The sequence below is a fragment of the Palaemon carinicauda genome, chromosome 12 (assembly GCF_036898095.1).
Source record: "Palaemon carinicauda isolate YSFRI2023 chromosome 12, ASM3689809v2, whole genome shotgun sequence".
NCBI lineage: Eukaryota > Metazoa > Arthropoda > Malacostraca > Decapoda > Palaemonidae > Palaemon > Palaemon carinicauda.
In genome coordinates, this window is record NC_090736.1 from 70,702,212 (window position 1) to 70,717,420 (window position 15,209).

Here is a 15,209-nt window from a genome sequence, read left to right on the forward strand (position 1 = left end):
CCTTCATGGACAAGGATTAGCAGCCAATACGATTTCAACCTGCAAATCGGCTTTGACTAGACCAATTCTATATGCTTTCCAAATTGATCTGTCCAACGACATCTTTAACAAACTGCCGAAAGCATGTGCTCGCCTACGCCCAGCACCCCCTCCGAAACCGATCTCCTGGTCACTAGACAAGGTGCTCCATTTCGCCTCCAACTTGGACAATGATTCATGCCCCCTCAAGGATCTGACTCAGAAAGTTATATTTTTATTTGCTCTCGCCTCGGGAGCTCGAGTCAGCGAAATAGTGGCATTATCAAGAGAAGAGGGACACATCCTGTTTGCTGATTCAGGAGAAGTGACCCTCTCCCCTGATCCGACGTTTCTCGCCAAAAATGAATTACCCACCAAAAGATGGGGCCCTTGGAGAATATGCCCCCTGAAGGAGGATGTCTCTCTATGTCCAGTAGAGAGTCTCAAGGTCTATCTTCGCAGAACTTCGAACTTTGGTGGAGGCCAACTCTTCAAAGGAGAAACATCGGGCAGCGACCTGTCACTGAAACAATTAAGAGCGAAAATCACCTACTTCATTCGCAGAGCGGATCCGAACAGTACACCCGCTGGTCATGATCCTAGAAAAGTGGCATCTTCTCTGAACTTCTTTCAGAGCATGGACTTTGAGAGCCTTAAAAACTTTACGGGCTGGAAGTCCTCGCGAGTTTTCTTTAAACATTATGCGAAACAAGTGCACGAAATCAAACATTTTGTGGTAGCCGCAGGTAGTGTTATGAAACCTGCACCTAACTCTGCGTAGAACAGTGAGTTACTTGGGACTCTAACTCTTCGGGTGCCTATGTTGACCCTCGAGTGATTCATAGTGATGTCTAAAAACACTTAGTGCTTTTATAACTGTTCTTATCCCAGGTGAAATGTCATAGTGTCACACAAGTGCCGCATGCCTTGAGCATGATGTGTTGTTTAAAGACTTGCGTTCCTCGAGAACGAGTACCTACTAATCCTGAAATTCCTTTTCAGATTCAAGAGCAAGCCTTTATTTCTATGTACATTATTATTACTGTAAATGAACTTTACTTTTGCTGTAAATTATTTAATTTCTGCATTGTGAAATAAAATTTCTATTTTATTACTTATGCGTCTCTTTCAGCTCCTACTTACTATGAAATACATACTGTCATAGTTTTTATTTATTCCTCCTTTCTTATGGTCATGAAGAATTTAAGATGTCTAATCCTAAATTATATTCACCTTGTCTCAGTAAGGTTCCTACACGAATACTTACTTCTGATAATCAGGAGATGAACTCTATACACAGTGCCCAACCACCACTGGCCTACTTCAGAATGTTCCTATACAAATATCAAACATTCTGCTTCATCTCTAAGTTCTTAAAAGTTCTTCTGTCAAGATGAATAGCCCTTCAATACCACTTTGACGTCGGCATAGCCCATGGGAACTTCCTACCAATGGGGGGCAGGATACTTCGTTCCTATGGTTCTTACCTAAGATTACTTTGCTGTTTTGTCAATGCCTAGGCACTTAACTCTGGGGGAAAATCTACCACGATACATTGATTCTCTGGTACTCTTCCATCAGGACGCCATGGCTTGAGCCCAAAAAACGGATTTTGAGCGAAGCGAAAAATCTATTTTTGGGTGAGATAGCCATGGCGTCCTGATGGACCCTCCCTACTACTTCGTTCAGTTTGTTCCCACCCTACACAATTGTATCATGGTGATGGGCAGCAACTGGCGCCAGGATAAAGACGCGCGTGACGTCATTAGAGCAATGGCGTCCGTTTGTTTACGTCTCGAGTATCAGTAGTAGCCACGAGTGAGATTAGCTGTGGAACGGCTCCCAGCTATTCTCAGTCCTTACACACCGAAGCATTAACTCTGTTCGGGGTGGAGATAGCTATGTGGCACGTTCAGACATGCGTGTCCCCTGTTGTATTACGATGTCTTAAAGGGAAACCTTTGAGATACTCGCTCCAGAAGTTAGAATTCTGTGATAACCTGTGGTTAAATTCTCTGGGAATATCTTAGTAGTCTTATACCCAAGGAAGCTACCAAACAGGAACCTTCCATCAGGACGCCATGGCTATCTCACCCAAAAATAGATTTTTCGCTTCGCTCAAAATCCGTTATATATATATTAGTGTGTGTGTGTGTGTGTGCGTGTGCGTGCTTGTGTGTGTATATGTGTGTGTGGATTTATATATATATATATATATATATATATATATATATATATATATATATATATATATATATATATATATATATATATATATATATATATATATATATATATATATATATATATATACATATATATTTTTGGGCTCAAGCCATGTCGTCCTGATGGAAGTTCCTATTGGGTAGCTTCCTAGGGTATATTACAACTACGGCGATATTCCCAGAGAATTTACCTTAAGGTACCAGAATTCTAACTCCTGGAGCGAATATCCCTCGTGAAAGGGATATCGCGACATATCAGAGGACGTATTCTTGACACGCCACATAGCAATCTGCACCCCGAACAGAGATTACGTATCGAAGGGGTCAATTGGCAAGAAACGAAATCGGGAAAGAAAAAGGGGGAGCCGCTCCCAAGGCTCCCTATTCTCCAGTTTCCTAAGCGTGCCTGGCGCCAATCCTGGCACCATTTGTATTCCCTTTTTGCGTAGCTTAACAACTCGGTGTTTTTTCCTGTGTTTCTCGCAAAATCTTGGATTTATTCGACTTTTCATGGCTTTTCCAACTTCGCCGGCCTCCGATAAGTTGAGTACCATGTCTTTTATGTATAAATGTAGGCTCTTGGTAAATTTTTGAGTGATTAATGGGATTAATCTTTGTTACAAGAGCCGTAGCCTACCGGAGGCGTCATGGACGCTGTCGCTCGCTAGGTATAAGTTTAGTTAGCCAGAGCGACATTCCCGGTTATTTTGCTTTAATAAATTTTAGCTATTTAGCGTTACGTAGGATTTCCTTTCGTTCTTTAGTATTATTTTTGGCGAAGTATTCGCCAATTCTGGCCTACGCTAGGCCATGTAGCCTAGTCGTTTGGTCCTAGTACTTCATGCATGATTTTGGTTTTTCCGAGTGTATTAAAAATTTTATTGAAGCTTTTGGCTGTTTTTTATACATTTAAGATTATGTTGAATATTTCCAAGATTGTATACAAGTGAGTTTCGGTGATTTAGGTAATCGATTCTCTTGGTGCCTAGGCTTAGTTGCTTATGGAGCCTTAGTATACTTTCTCATACTCCCCGGTTGCTTTCTTTTCTTCGGAGAAGGTATGCAATCCCTTTCCCTCTGTTTAAGCCTTGGGCTTATCCCTAAGTGGTTTATCTGAATTAATTTTCGATAAAACTGTACTGGGGTGTTACTGTACCTTCCTGTTCCAGTAAGTCTGGTTTCAGAGAGGGACAGAACAACAGAGTTTTTAGTCTGAGTCTGTGTTTGTCTGGCTTGGGGTAGAGTCTCCCTCACTGACCTAACACAGACATAGGAGGCTTTGCCTCCTTAGGTCACTACCGAAGGTTTCTGTACGAGATGATTCCTTCTTTTGTGATCTACCAGACTAGTCCTTGTTGCTGTTCTCGGGGGAGGATAAGATTCTTTCCCTGTGGGTAGCAACACCTTCCTTGCTTTGGTTCTCTGGGAGCTGGCAAGTATTGCTGGCCTCCCTCCTTGGATCTCCCTTAGGCTAAGATGAGTTTTCTTGGCTGCGGGTGATCCTTCACTAAAGCAAGGTTGGTAGGACCCTCTTTTGTCCCTTCCCCCTCTATCTCCGTAATGGCCTAGCCATTACAGTACTGTACGTCATTCTACATCTGGACCTAGGATAAGTTAGGATGTGGAATTGACTCAGTCCCTTGCCGGCCGGCAGAGCTGCCGGCCGGCAAGGGTCTTCTACTTTGAGTGCTGCCCGGACCTCCCTTGGTCCCTCATCCATGCCTGCCTGTAGAGCCAGACGGCATTGGTCAGGAAGCCTGAATTAGATTCTTCCCTTCCTTATTTGCACTCTTTCGGATTGCCGGGCTTGGAGGTAGTGTACGCTCTTATCCCGGCATCCATTCTGTTTTCTTCTAGTGCTGTACCCGACCCGGCTGCCGGCCTATGAGGCCAGCAGCCGGGCAGTCGTAGTCCTCTGGTTCTTTTGCTGCCGGCTGGCATCGGTTGTGTACCTTTGCCGGCCGGCTAATGTCAGCCCTTGTCTGCCGGTCGCCAAGAGTGTGGCCGGCAGCCGGGTACTACCTTGTGTAGTTGCCGGCCGGCAGTTATTGCCGTCCGACATTGGCTGTTGCCGGCCGGCAGTTACTGCCGGCCGGCACATGCATTTGAACCAGCGTTCTGCCGCCTTATAGCTGTTAAGTAGTATACTTTAAAGCTAGTTATGGTGTGTGCCGGCCGGCCGGCACATAACCTCCTATACTGTACTAGTATTCTTCAGTATAACATATACTGCAAGAAGAAAACTATAGTATAAGTTTTGGTACAGCACTGTGTGTTCTAACACTTTTGTGTTGTCTTGCACAGCCCTTTGCTGTTGCCCTACAGATAAGAAAGTGAGTTCTTTCTTGTCTATTATCCAGGATTTTAAAATCATTGCTTAGGTGTGAGCTCCACCTGTTTCCTCTGGAAACTTTGCATTTGTTATTCTAGAAAAGATTAACCATTCGATTTTATTATCTGGAAGGCTGCAACAATTGGTTGTGAAGGAAACACAAGTGTGTGTCTTTCCTTTCTGAATTGTTATGCTATACTATGCATATCCAGTGATACATAGTTCACTTGATACTCATGGAAATTTCTTCTCTTTACAGGAGGACCCTCCGAAGTGCGGAAGTGTTTCCGAAGTGCGGAAGTGTTTTCTGCAACGTCCTCAGCAAGAACCTCTGCGGACATGAGTTTTGTAGGAGACACGCAGCATGCGCTGTCTCCAAAGGTGATCTCCAGTATTGGGACCCTCAGGTATGTACCGTGTGCACTAACCTGATTACTGAGGCCTTCGATTCCCCTAGGACGGCGGAATCAAGGGATATAGCAAGGGAGAAGCTTCGTACCTGGGTAAAGGGCTTCCAGAAGAACTCCTCTGGACCTTATCTTCCAAGTGAGAAGATGAGGGCGTATCTTTTCCCTAGGGCATCACCTGATGCAGTGATTCCCCAGCCTCAAGAGGAGATCCCCCAAGTTGAGATCCAGGTGGATGCTGAAGTCGCGGTCGCTATGCAAGACATCCAGTTGGATGACAGGATGTCTGACGTGGATGAGCGTCTGGAGGAAGACCTCCTGGCAGAAGCCCAGGATGAAGTTCAAGCCCCAGACGTCGTAGAGGAAGAGGTCGACGAGGTGTCGACTACTCCGGTTCAGATCCCGGAGCCTATTCCCTCAACATCGACCGGTCTCCCAGCAGAGCTGGGACAGGCCCTCTCCTCCATTGTTGGAATGATCCAACAAATGCAGAAGGAGAATCAGGAAAAGGCGGCTGCAATGGAACTGCGGATGCAGAGCCTTGCAGAATCACATGGGCCCCAGAAAAGGCTCAATGTGAAAGACCTTCCCTTGTGCTCAGATGCTAACCCATGGAAGTATGCTGAGCACATGCCGATGACGACTGGAAAGATCATCATCTCGGATAAGTTGGGTTCAGTTCCCCTAGAGGAGGTGGAATTCTGGTCCAGCAAGGCGTCATATCCGGACTGTTATGTCCGGCTGAGGAAGGAACCAGCTTCAAAGGAGGAGACAGAGCCGAAGGAGGTCATAGTGATGGACCATGCTAAGGCTCAAGCTCTGCTTTCATCCTCGATGAAAGAGAGGGGCTTCTCGAACTCAAAGGTAGCTGCATTGAGCAAGAAGCTCCCTTCCTTTGTGTCCTCTCCTGCTAGAGCCTTCCCCTTTTTACAGAAAGGGTTTGCGGCTGTACTAAAACCAGTCGAGGCCGGCAAGCCTTGCCCCTCCCTGGAGGAGTGTAAGCCATTGTCGCTGGCCCTGCCTATGGACAACAAAGACTGGAAGGACGTCCATCTTACGTTCTCAGTTGGGAAGTTGGAGGCTGATATTGCCGGACGTCAGTTCGGCGAGGACCTCCCTAAGCTGTCTGACTTTCTTTTACGAAGAGAGTTCGAGAAAAAAGAAAGACTGGCTGCCTCAATGTCTCTTCAGACTACTCTTGAGACGATGGCAAGTGACCCCAAGGTCCATGAAATGTTCATGGTAGTGGCCAAAACTCATCTGGCCACAGTGACGAAGGACCTTTATGGCTTCGTCAAGGCGAGGAGAGCTTGTAGGGAGTTCGTGTTCACCTCGGCCACGGTGAGGCACGAGCCAAGGAAACTAATCTCCTCCAACATTTGGGGCAAAGACCTTTTCCCTACCGATTTGGTCAAAGAAGTTGTTGATAAGGCCGCCTTGGAGAATAGAAACCTTCTCCAGAAGTGGGGCCTGGCTATCAAAAGAAAGTCTTCCCCGGATGAGGGTCCTCAACCTAAGAGGAAGACTATGAGGACTAGGCTACCGTCTCGGCCAGCCAAGCCTCTTAGACAGCAACAGCAACTGCAATTGCCATTGCCTTCAGTGCCCCAGATGGTGGCACAAACCCTGACCACATTTCAATGGGTACCCCAGGCCGTGTCGACACAGTCCACGGCATTCACCCCAACGTTCGAAGGGCAGTCTACTTCCTTTCGAACAAAGCCTAGAGGAGCAGCCAGAGGCTCGTCTAGGCGCCCCTCAAGGGGAAGGGGATTCAGGGGTGGTCGCGGTCAGGGAGGCAAGTCCTCAGGAAGGCTGTCCAAGTGAGATGATGCCGGTAGGAGGGAGACTTCAGAATTTTCGGGATCGGTGGACCTTCGATCCCTGGGCCCACAGCCTATTCAAGAATGGACTGGGCTGGAGCTGGTACAGCACTCCACCCCCGTGCCCTCGGTTTTTTTCAACTCTCCACCCCCGTTCTGGAGGAGTACGTTCAAGAACTGTTGGAGAAAAAAGTGATCCAAAGGGTGAAGTCCATCAAATTCCAAGGGAGGCTGTTTTGTGTTCCCAAGAAAGACTCGGAAAAGCTCAGAGTCATTCTGGACTTGTCGCCACTCAACAAGTTCATAGTGAATTGCAAATTCAAGATACTAACACTGCAACACATAAGGACCTTACTGCCCAAGAGGGCATATTCTGTCTCTATAGACTTGTCAGACGCCTATTGGCACGTTCCAATCAACCGTCGACTCTCCCCCTACCTAGGGTTCAGGCTACAACAAAGACTATACGCCTTCAGAGCCATGCCATTCGGGCTAAATATATCCCCAAGGATTTTCACGAACCTTGCGAGCGTAGCTCTCAAACAATTACGCCTAAAGGGAAATCAGGTAGTAGCCTACCTGGACGACTTGCTGGTGTGGGCAGCATCCGAGACAGAATGCTTGCAAGCTTCCAGTCAAGTGATCCAGTTCCTAGAGTACCTAGGATTCAAGATCAACAGAAAAAACTCTCGACTTTCTCCATCTGGGACCTAATGTCACACCGTTTCTCCATCCCGATGAAGAAAAGGAAGGAGATAGCGGGTTCTGTCAAGAGACTTTTAGATTCCGAAAGGATATCAAGACGCGAACAGGAGAGGGTACTGGGCTCTCTCCAGTTTGCTTCGGTGACAGACCCAGTGCTAGGAGCACAGCTAAAGGATGCAACCGGAGTTTGGAGAAGTTATGCATCAAACGCGCGAAGAGATCTTAGAAGACCAGTTCCGCTTCGGCTACGTACTCTTCTCAGGCCTTGGCCCAAGCCAGACATCTAAAGAAGTCAGTTCTTCTTCAGCCACCTCCCCCGTCGGTGACGATTCACTCAGACGCCTCGAAGGAGGGATGGGGAGGTCACTCGCATCGGAAAAATGTCCAGGGGACTTGGTCCAAGCTATTCAAGACCTTTCACATAAACTTTCTAGAAGCTATGGCAGTGCTCCTTACCTTAAAGAAAGTTTCCCCGCATCACTCGATCCACATAAGGCTGGTGATGGACAGCGAGGTAGTTGTGAGATGTTTGAATCGACAAGGATCGAGGTCACCACCTCTCAACCAGGTGATGTTGGCCATCTTCCGATTGGCGGAAAAGAAGAAGTGGTACCTGTCGGCAGTTCACCTTCAAGGAGTCCGCAATGTGACAGCGGACGCTCTATCCAGGTTCACACCGATAGAGTCGGAATGGTCCTTAGACGCAGGATCATTCTCCTTCATTCTGAATCAAGTCCCAGAACTGCAGATAGACCTCTTTGCGACGAAAGACAACAAGAAGTTGCCCCTGTACGTGTCCCCGTACGAGGACCCTTTAGCGGAAGCAGTGGACGCGATGTCCCTCGACTGGAACAGATGGTCCAGGATTTATCTGTTCCCGCCTCACAACTTTTTGTTGAGGGTCCTCAACAAACTGAGATCCTTCAAGGGGGTAGCGGCAATAGTGGCCCACAAGTGGCCGAACAGCGTGTGGTTCCCCCTGGCATTGGCACTACGGCTGAAGTTTGTACCGCTACCAGATCCAGTTCTGACCCAGCGAGTCCAGAAGTCGACTGTCTGCGCTTCATTACAGAAAACCCGGACCCTGCAGCTCATGATTTACTCTCCCTAGCGGTGAGAAAGCGTTTCGGGATTTCGAAAGCCAGTATAGACTTCCTAGAGGAATATAAGTGCAAATCTACTAGAAGGCTATATGAGTCATCTTGGAGAAAATGGGTGGCCTTTGTCAAGGCGAAGACCCGCCGGAGATCTCGACAGACTTCTGCTTATCTTTCTTCATCCACCTCCATGGTCAAGGGTTGGCAGCTAACACGGTTTCAGCGTGTAAGTCTGCTTTGACGAGACCCATTCTATATGCCTTCCAGGTCGACCTAGGTAACGAGATCTTTAATAAAGTTCCGAAAGCCTGCGCTAGGCTCAGACCTTCAGCACCTCCAAAGCCCATTTCATGGTCTTTAGACAAAGTTCTTCATTTCGCTTCGCTGTTGAACAATGAGGAGTGTGCGTTAAAGGATTTGACACAAAAAGTTATTTTCCTATTTGCACTCGCGTCCGGGGCCAGGGTTAGTGAGATCATAGCCCTCTCGAGGGAGGCAGGTCGTGTTCAGTTCCTGGATGGGGGAGAACTGAACCTGTTTCCGGATCCTACGTTTCTCGCCAAGGATGAGTTACCCACCAACAGGTGGGGTCCCTGGAGAATCTGCCCTCTGAAAGAAGATGCATCTCTATGTCCAGTAGAATGCCTAAAGGTCTATCTTCATAGAACTTCAAACTTCAAGGGTGGTCAACTATTCAGGGGAGAAACATCAGGCTCAAATTTATCTCTGAATCAACTCAGAGCGAAAATCACATATTTTATTCGCAGAGCGGATCCTGACAGTACACCCGCAGGTCACGATCCGAGGAAAGTTGCCAAATCCTTAAATTTCTTTAATTGTATGGATTTTGAACATCTTTCATACACTGGCTGGAAGTCTTCCAGAGTGTTCTTTCGTCACTATGCGAAGCAAGTAGAGGAACTAAAGAGATCTGTGGTAGCAGTGGGTCGCGTTGTTAACCCTACTGTTTAACTCTGAGAGGAACAGTGGTTTTAATTGGGACGACTAATTCCAGAGTGGGTGTGTAGTTACATACTGTACTACAAACTAAGTGAGGGCACTGAGTTGCCCACATAGACTGTTCCATTTCCAAAGGTGAACCTAGCATAAGTGCAGACATGTGTGCCGAGCGTTTCTAACGCTAATGTGATTAGTTTTAACAGAAAATTTTTGCTTATGTTAGTATAGATATAAATAAAGTCTAATTGATCTCTCCTTGTTTTTGCGATAAATTAAAAAAAAAACTTTTTTAGTTTCTTTAGTATATAGAAAATAAAACAGTAAAAACTAAACATGTCTAATGGTAAAAGTATGTATATAAAAATAAAATATCAAAAACTATACATTTTTTGTCGTTAAAAGTATATAAAAAAAAACTAAACTTTAATAATATGAGCGATTGCTTTAAGGAACTGCATTCTTTCTGCTTGATTATATTTCTGTACTAAGGTAATAACAAAACTAATCGTTTAGTAATAATGTAGTTAGATGGATTGTTTATGTCATTTGTAAACAATTAGTGAATAACCAAACTAAGTGGTTAGGTATTTAGGTAATATTATATACAAATAGCTCATAATATGTATTGTAGAAATATCCTATTTTCCTGATTTAGACACTAAAAAATGACAAGCCTGGTACCAAATTATCCTGGTACCGATTTGTCCTAGTACCGAATTATCCGGGAACGAATTGTCCTAGCACCATATATATATATATATATATATATATATATATATATATATATATATATATATATATATATATATATATATATATATATATATATATATATATATATATTTATATATATATATATATATATATTTTATATATATATATATATATATATATATATATATATATATATATATATATATATATATATATATATATATATATATAATCCACACATATATATATATTTATATATATATATATATATATATATATATATATATATATATATATATATAATACACACACACACATATATATATATATATATATATATATATATATATATATATATATATATATATATATATATATAAAGAAATAGTAGTAATAAATTGTTTGGTATATCATAAGAGACGCACCATTAGCTCAAAATTAATGACATATGTCACCCAAAAAGTAACAAATGGAGTCTTAATAGCGAGGGAAAGTTTTCTCTATTTTTTGAAACATCAGTTAATAATATTTTTAATCTTATCAATACAATTAAAGCATCCATTATGATCCAAGAGATAAACGTAAAATAACAATTGTCTCTTTATTGTTTGTTGGACAATTTCATTCCAGTTCTATAAACATTGAGCGCAAATGTTTATCCAAATTAAAAAAAGAATTATTCTAGCAAAGAGCTTTGTTCTGTAAACATCACGTAATTAAATGGCTAATTAGTTATATTTTTCTTCCGTTCGTTAATTTTAATTGGCGACGCTTTTTCATGAACTGAATGCTGGGGTCCATCTAAGTTAGGACAATTACTTGTATTTTTTTAACTTGGGATAAAATAATAAAGGAGTTTGTTTTCCAGAAATATGCGGTTTTACTGCAGTTCCAGGTTTGTGAATGTTATTGTTGACTTTACAGAATCAAGAGAAAAAATCAGTTTACCTTTCTCATTTCTCGTAGGCATTTATATACTTACTAGTGTATGCGACCCTTCAAAAATGACGGCTGTATATTCAAATAAATATGCTAACATACACGCACGATCCTTCCCCCTCTTTTTCACCAGGGCATGACTACTCCCTCTCCAAATACCCCAAGGACAGGGGAGCTAACATGACCGTAAAGAAATATATATATATATATATATATATATATATATATATATATATATATATATATATACATGTATGTATATATATATATATATATATATATATATATATATATATATATATGCGAATATATATATATATATATATATATATATATATGTATATATATATATATATATATATATATATATATATATATATATATATATATATATATATATACATATATATATATATATATATATATATATATATATATATATATATATATATATATATATATATATATATATATATATGGGTGTGTGTATATATGTATATACATAGAGCCAGACAATTGCTCTTTCTCTTTATTATATAATGAATAATAATATACTTATTTATCTGGTCACTTGTTAGTTTATTTACTGAATGGCTTAAGGATTGAATTTTTTTTCTTTTTACAAATCTTTGTAACACCCCAAGAGAAATTAGCGAGATTTATCGCTACATATATATGTATATATATATAAATATATATATATATATATATATATATATATATATATATATATATATATATATATATATATATATATATATATATATATGTATATATATACATATATATATATATATATATATATATATATATATATATATCTATATATATATATATATATATATATATATATATATATATATATATATATATATATATATATATATATATATATATATATATATATATATATATGCACTATATTTTCATATATATTTATTTATATGTGTACGTATATATGGAAGTGATCAGGGGATAGTTGATTTGGCTCCTTACGGATAGGGCACTCACTTCTCATTTGCAAGGTCTCTGGTTCATGCCAAGTCCACTACCACCAGTTTACCCAGCTGTAGTTCATAAACTTGAAGGTTCTACTATATGGAGTTTCCACCTACAAAAAAGAAAGAAATATATATTTCTTGCTGAAGACTTAATGATGTCAATCTTTTCTTTGTAACATAGAAAAATATTGCTTCCGTTTTTTTTTTTTTATTCATTTGCTATATTTATTAACTATATTTATATAATTATATTTTTCATATATTTATCTACGTAGTTTTGTACTGTAGGTGATGTTTTCTTTTATGCAGCAGCATAAGACTTTGCACGAATGAGATTTATATCATTATGACAAGAACCTAGTTTATAGAAAAAAAATGAATAAAGGTCTTAATCATTCCACAAATATTTCCCCTTGCATTATCCAAATTGCCTCATAAGTTGCAGCTCATTAACTTATGGACTGACATATTTAAGATACAAAATTGATTTATCGATTTATTGATAAGACGAACTTTATCATCGGAGTTATGTTTGGTTTATCAGTGGTGCTCTTATTGCCTCGCATGCTATATCTTATCTTGCTGTTATTCGTATTCCTTCGTTAGTTTTTTTCTCAAAGATCATGTCCCTTTTTTATGCGCGCTTTGTTTATTCATAGCCGTAGGAAGGGCTTTGGGGCAATAGCCCCCCTTTTTGGCCGAAATTTTACTTTTCTATCTTTTGCTTCTGAAAAGTTTAAATGATAATAAACTCTATAAATTTAGTAGCTCAGAAAACATTCAAAGATATTAAATTGCATAGATTCAGTAATTTATTCTTCATAAGAATTATCATTCAAAAGCAATTCTCCGATTAGAATGTTTTTTTTTGGTGTATATATATATATATATATATATATATATATATATATATATATATATATATATATATATATATATATATATATATATGTGTGTGTGTGTGTGTGTGTGTGTGTGTGTGTGTGTGTGTGTTTGATTGTACATATTTATGCGTGTGTTTGTGTCCGTGTGTGTATGTATGTGTACATACATATATATCCCAGTAAATTTTTTCTCATGAATCCATTATCTTTTCTTCCTTTCCTTACTTTGATTGCAATCTCCATGGACCCATTCTGTTATTCTTAGTGTCCATATACCATCTATTTTTCTCATTATATGTCTTGCAGACGTCCATTATTTTCTCATATATGTTATTAGAATATCCTTTTGAATTTTCTCTCCTATCCATGTCCCTCTTTTCTGTCTCTTAGTGTTAATCCCATCATTATTCTTTCCATCTCTATTTGAGTTGTAACTAGCTTATGTTTTAATGCTTTGGTAAGGCTCCAAAATTGATCCTGACAGGACGATCTGATTAAATATTTTTCTTTTTAAAGAAACTGGCATTTTACTTTTCATAATCTCTTTTTGTTAACAAAAATCTCCAGAGGTTCGTCCTTAACCCTTATTTAATAGATTTCTACATTTCCATTGAATATCACCTTAATTTTGCTCATATTCATTTTTAATTTCTTTCTCGATTCAAATCTTCTACCATCTTTTGCAACTCCTTTCATGACTCACTAAATAGAACTAAGTCATCTGTAAATCTTAAGTTGTTAAGGTATTCCCCATTAATGTTAATTCTTACATTTTCCCAATATAAATTCTTAACATTTTGAGAGAGAGAGAGAGAGAGAGAGAGAGAGAGAGAGAGAGAGAGAGAGAGAGAGAGAGAGAGAGAGAGAGAGAGAGGGGGGGGGGCGTCTAATTGTCTAACTATTTCTCTCCATTGGAATTTTCTCACTAAATTTATGTAGCTTTAGGATTGCTGTATCTGCCTGTATCTTCAAGTGTTCTAACCTAAGTATCAAATATTCCTTGTGTTTTGAAAAGCTTTTATTACTGCTAAAGTTTTGTCAGAAATAAAGCTTCTTTATAGTCTTGAAATGCCATACATGGTAGTTTTACATTTTTTCCATTAACTGGTTAATTACATGGATCTGGTCGGTTATTGAATATCCGCTTTTAAAACCTGCCTGTTCTCTTGGCTGATTAAAGTTTATCTTTCTTTCCATTTTGCCTATTATGATCTTTGTAATTATTTCTATATTACTTAGAGTAAACTTATAAGGCGATATTTTTTTCAGGTCTTCTGTGTCTTTTTTTGTGAAATGATAACATAAATCTTTTCCAAGTTCAGTGAAATTTACCATCCTGAAATATCCTCTATCTGTTATCAAATCATTTGTTAGGCCCCCTTCTTCTGCTTTGTCTCCTTACATACCTGTTTAATGCTTACTTTACTTTCTACTGTTACTTTCGGTACCGGCTCAGGAGTTCCATTATCTCTATTGGCAAAGTTATTTCTTATATCACTATTGTATAGCCTTGTATAGAAATCATCTGCAATTTTTGTCACTCCATCTCGTTGTTAATATATTAATTTTCATCGGTTAAAGGAAATATCAATTGGCACCTTGTTCCAAGTCTACTTTTCATTTGCTTGATGCTTTTTCATTTCTTTAGTGCTTTCTCAATTTTGCCCTGATTGTTTTAATAAATTTCTTGTGTTTTTAGTTCTTTTATTGTTTGGATAGTTAAGCTAATTATGTTTTATCTTTCTTGGATTTTACCACCAATTAAAATTTCTCCTTTATCATATTATTTTGGTGTTTTCTGATAGTTTTCCTTGATCTTGTTGTGAAACATTTCCACCTATCTCTTGGACGGATTCCAATACAAATTTTATTTGAATTACTGTTCATTTTCTCTTTATTTGCATTCATTTAACTTCGTAGCTATGAGTACTCTTCTCTTATTACAGAAGTGTCTATTTTCTTTTCTAGAATTAGTTTTTCTCTCTTTCCTTAGATTTAGATAAATTTTACTTTTCACAGTTCTATGGTCGCTTGACTTTAATTTGTTTAACACTGTTACATCTTTAACTAAATTAACTGCATCACTGAGAATTGAATCTCTCTC

The 15,209-nt window shown here is 39.5% G+C and overlaps 1 protein-coding gene across 3 annotated transcripts in view; it reads left to right on the forward strand.

The window, feature by feature from the left end:
• The window catches only part of LOC137651263 (neuronal acetylcholine receptor subunit alpha-10-like), a 274,598-nt gene that overhangs the window by 226,045 nt on the left and 33,344 nt on the right, over positions 1–15,209 (forward strand). The window lies entirely within an intron of this gene.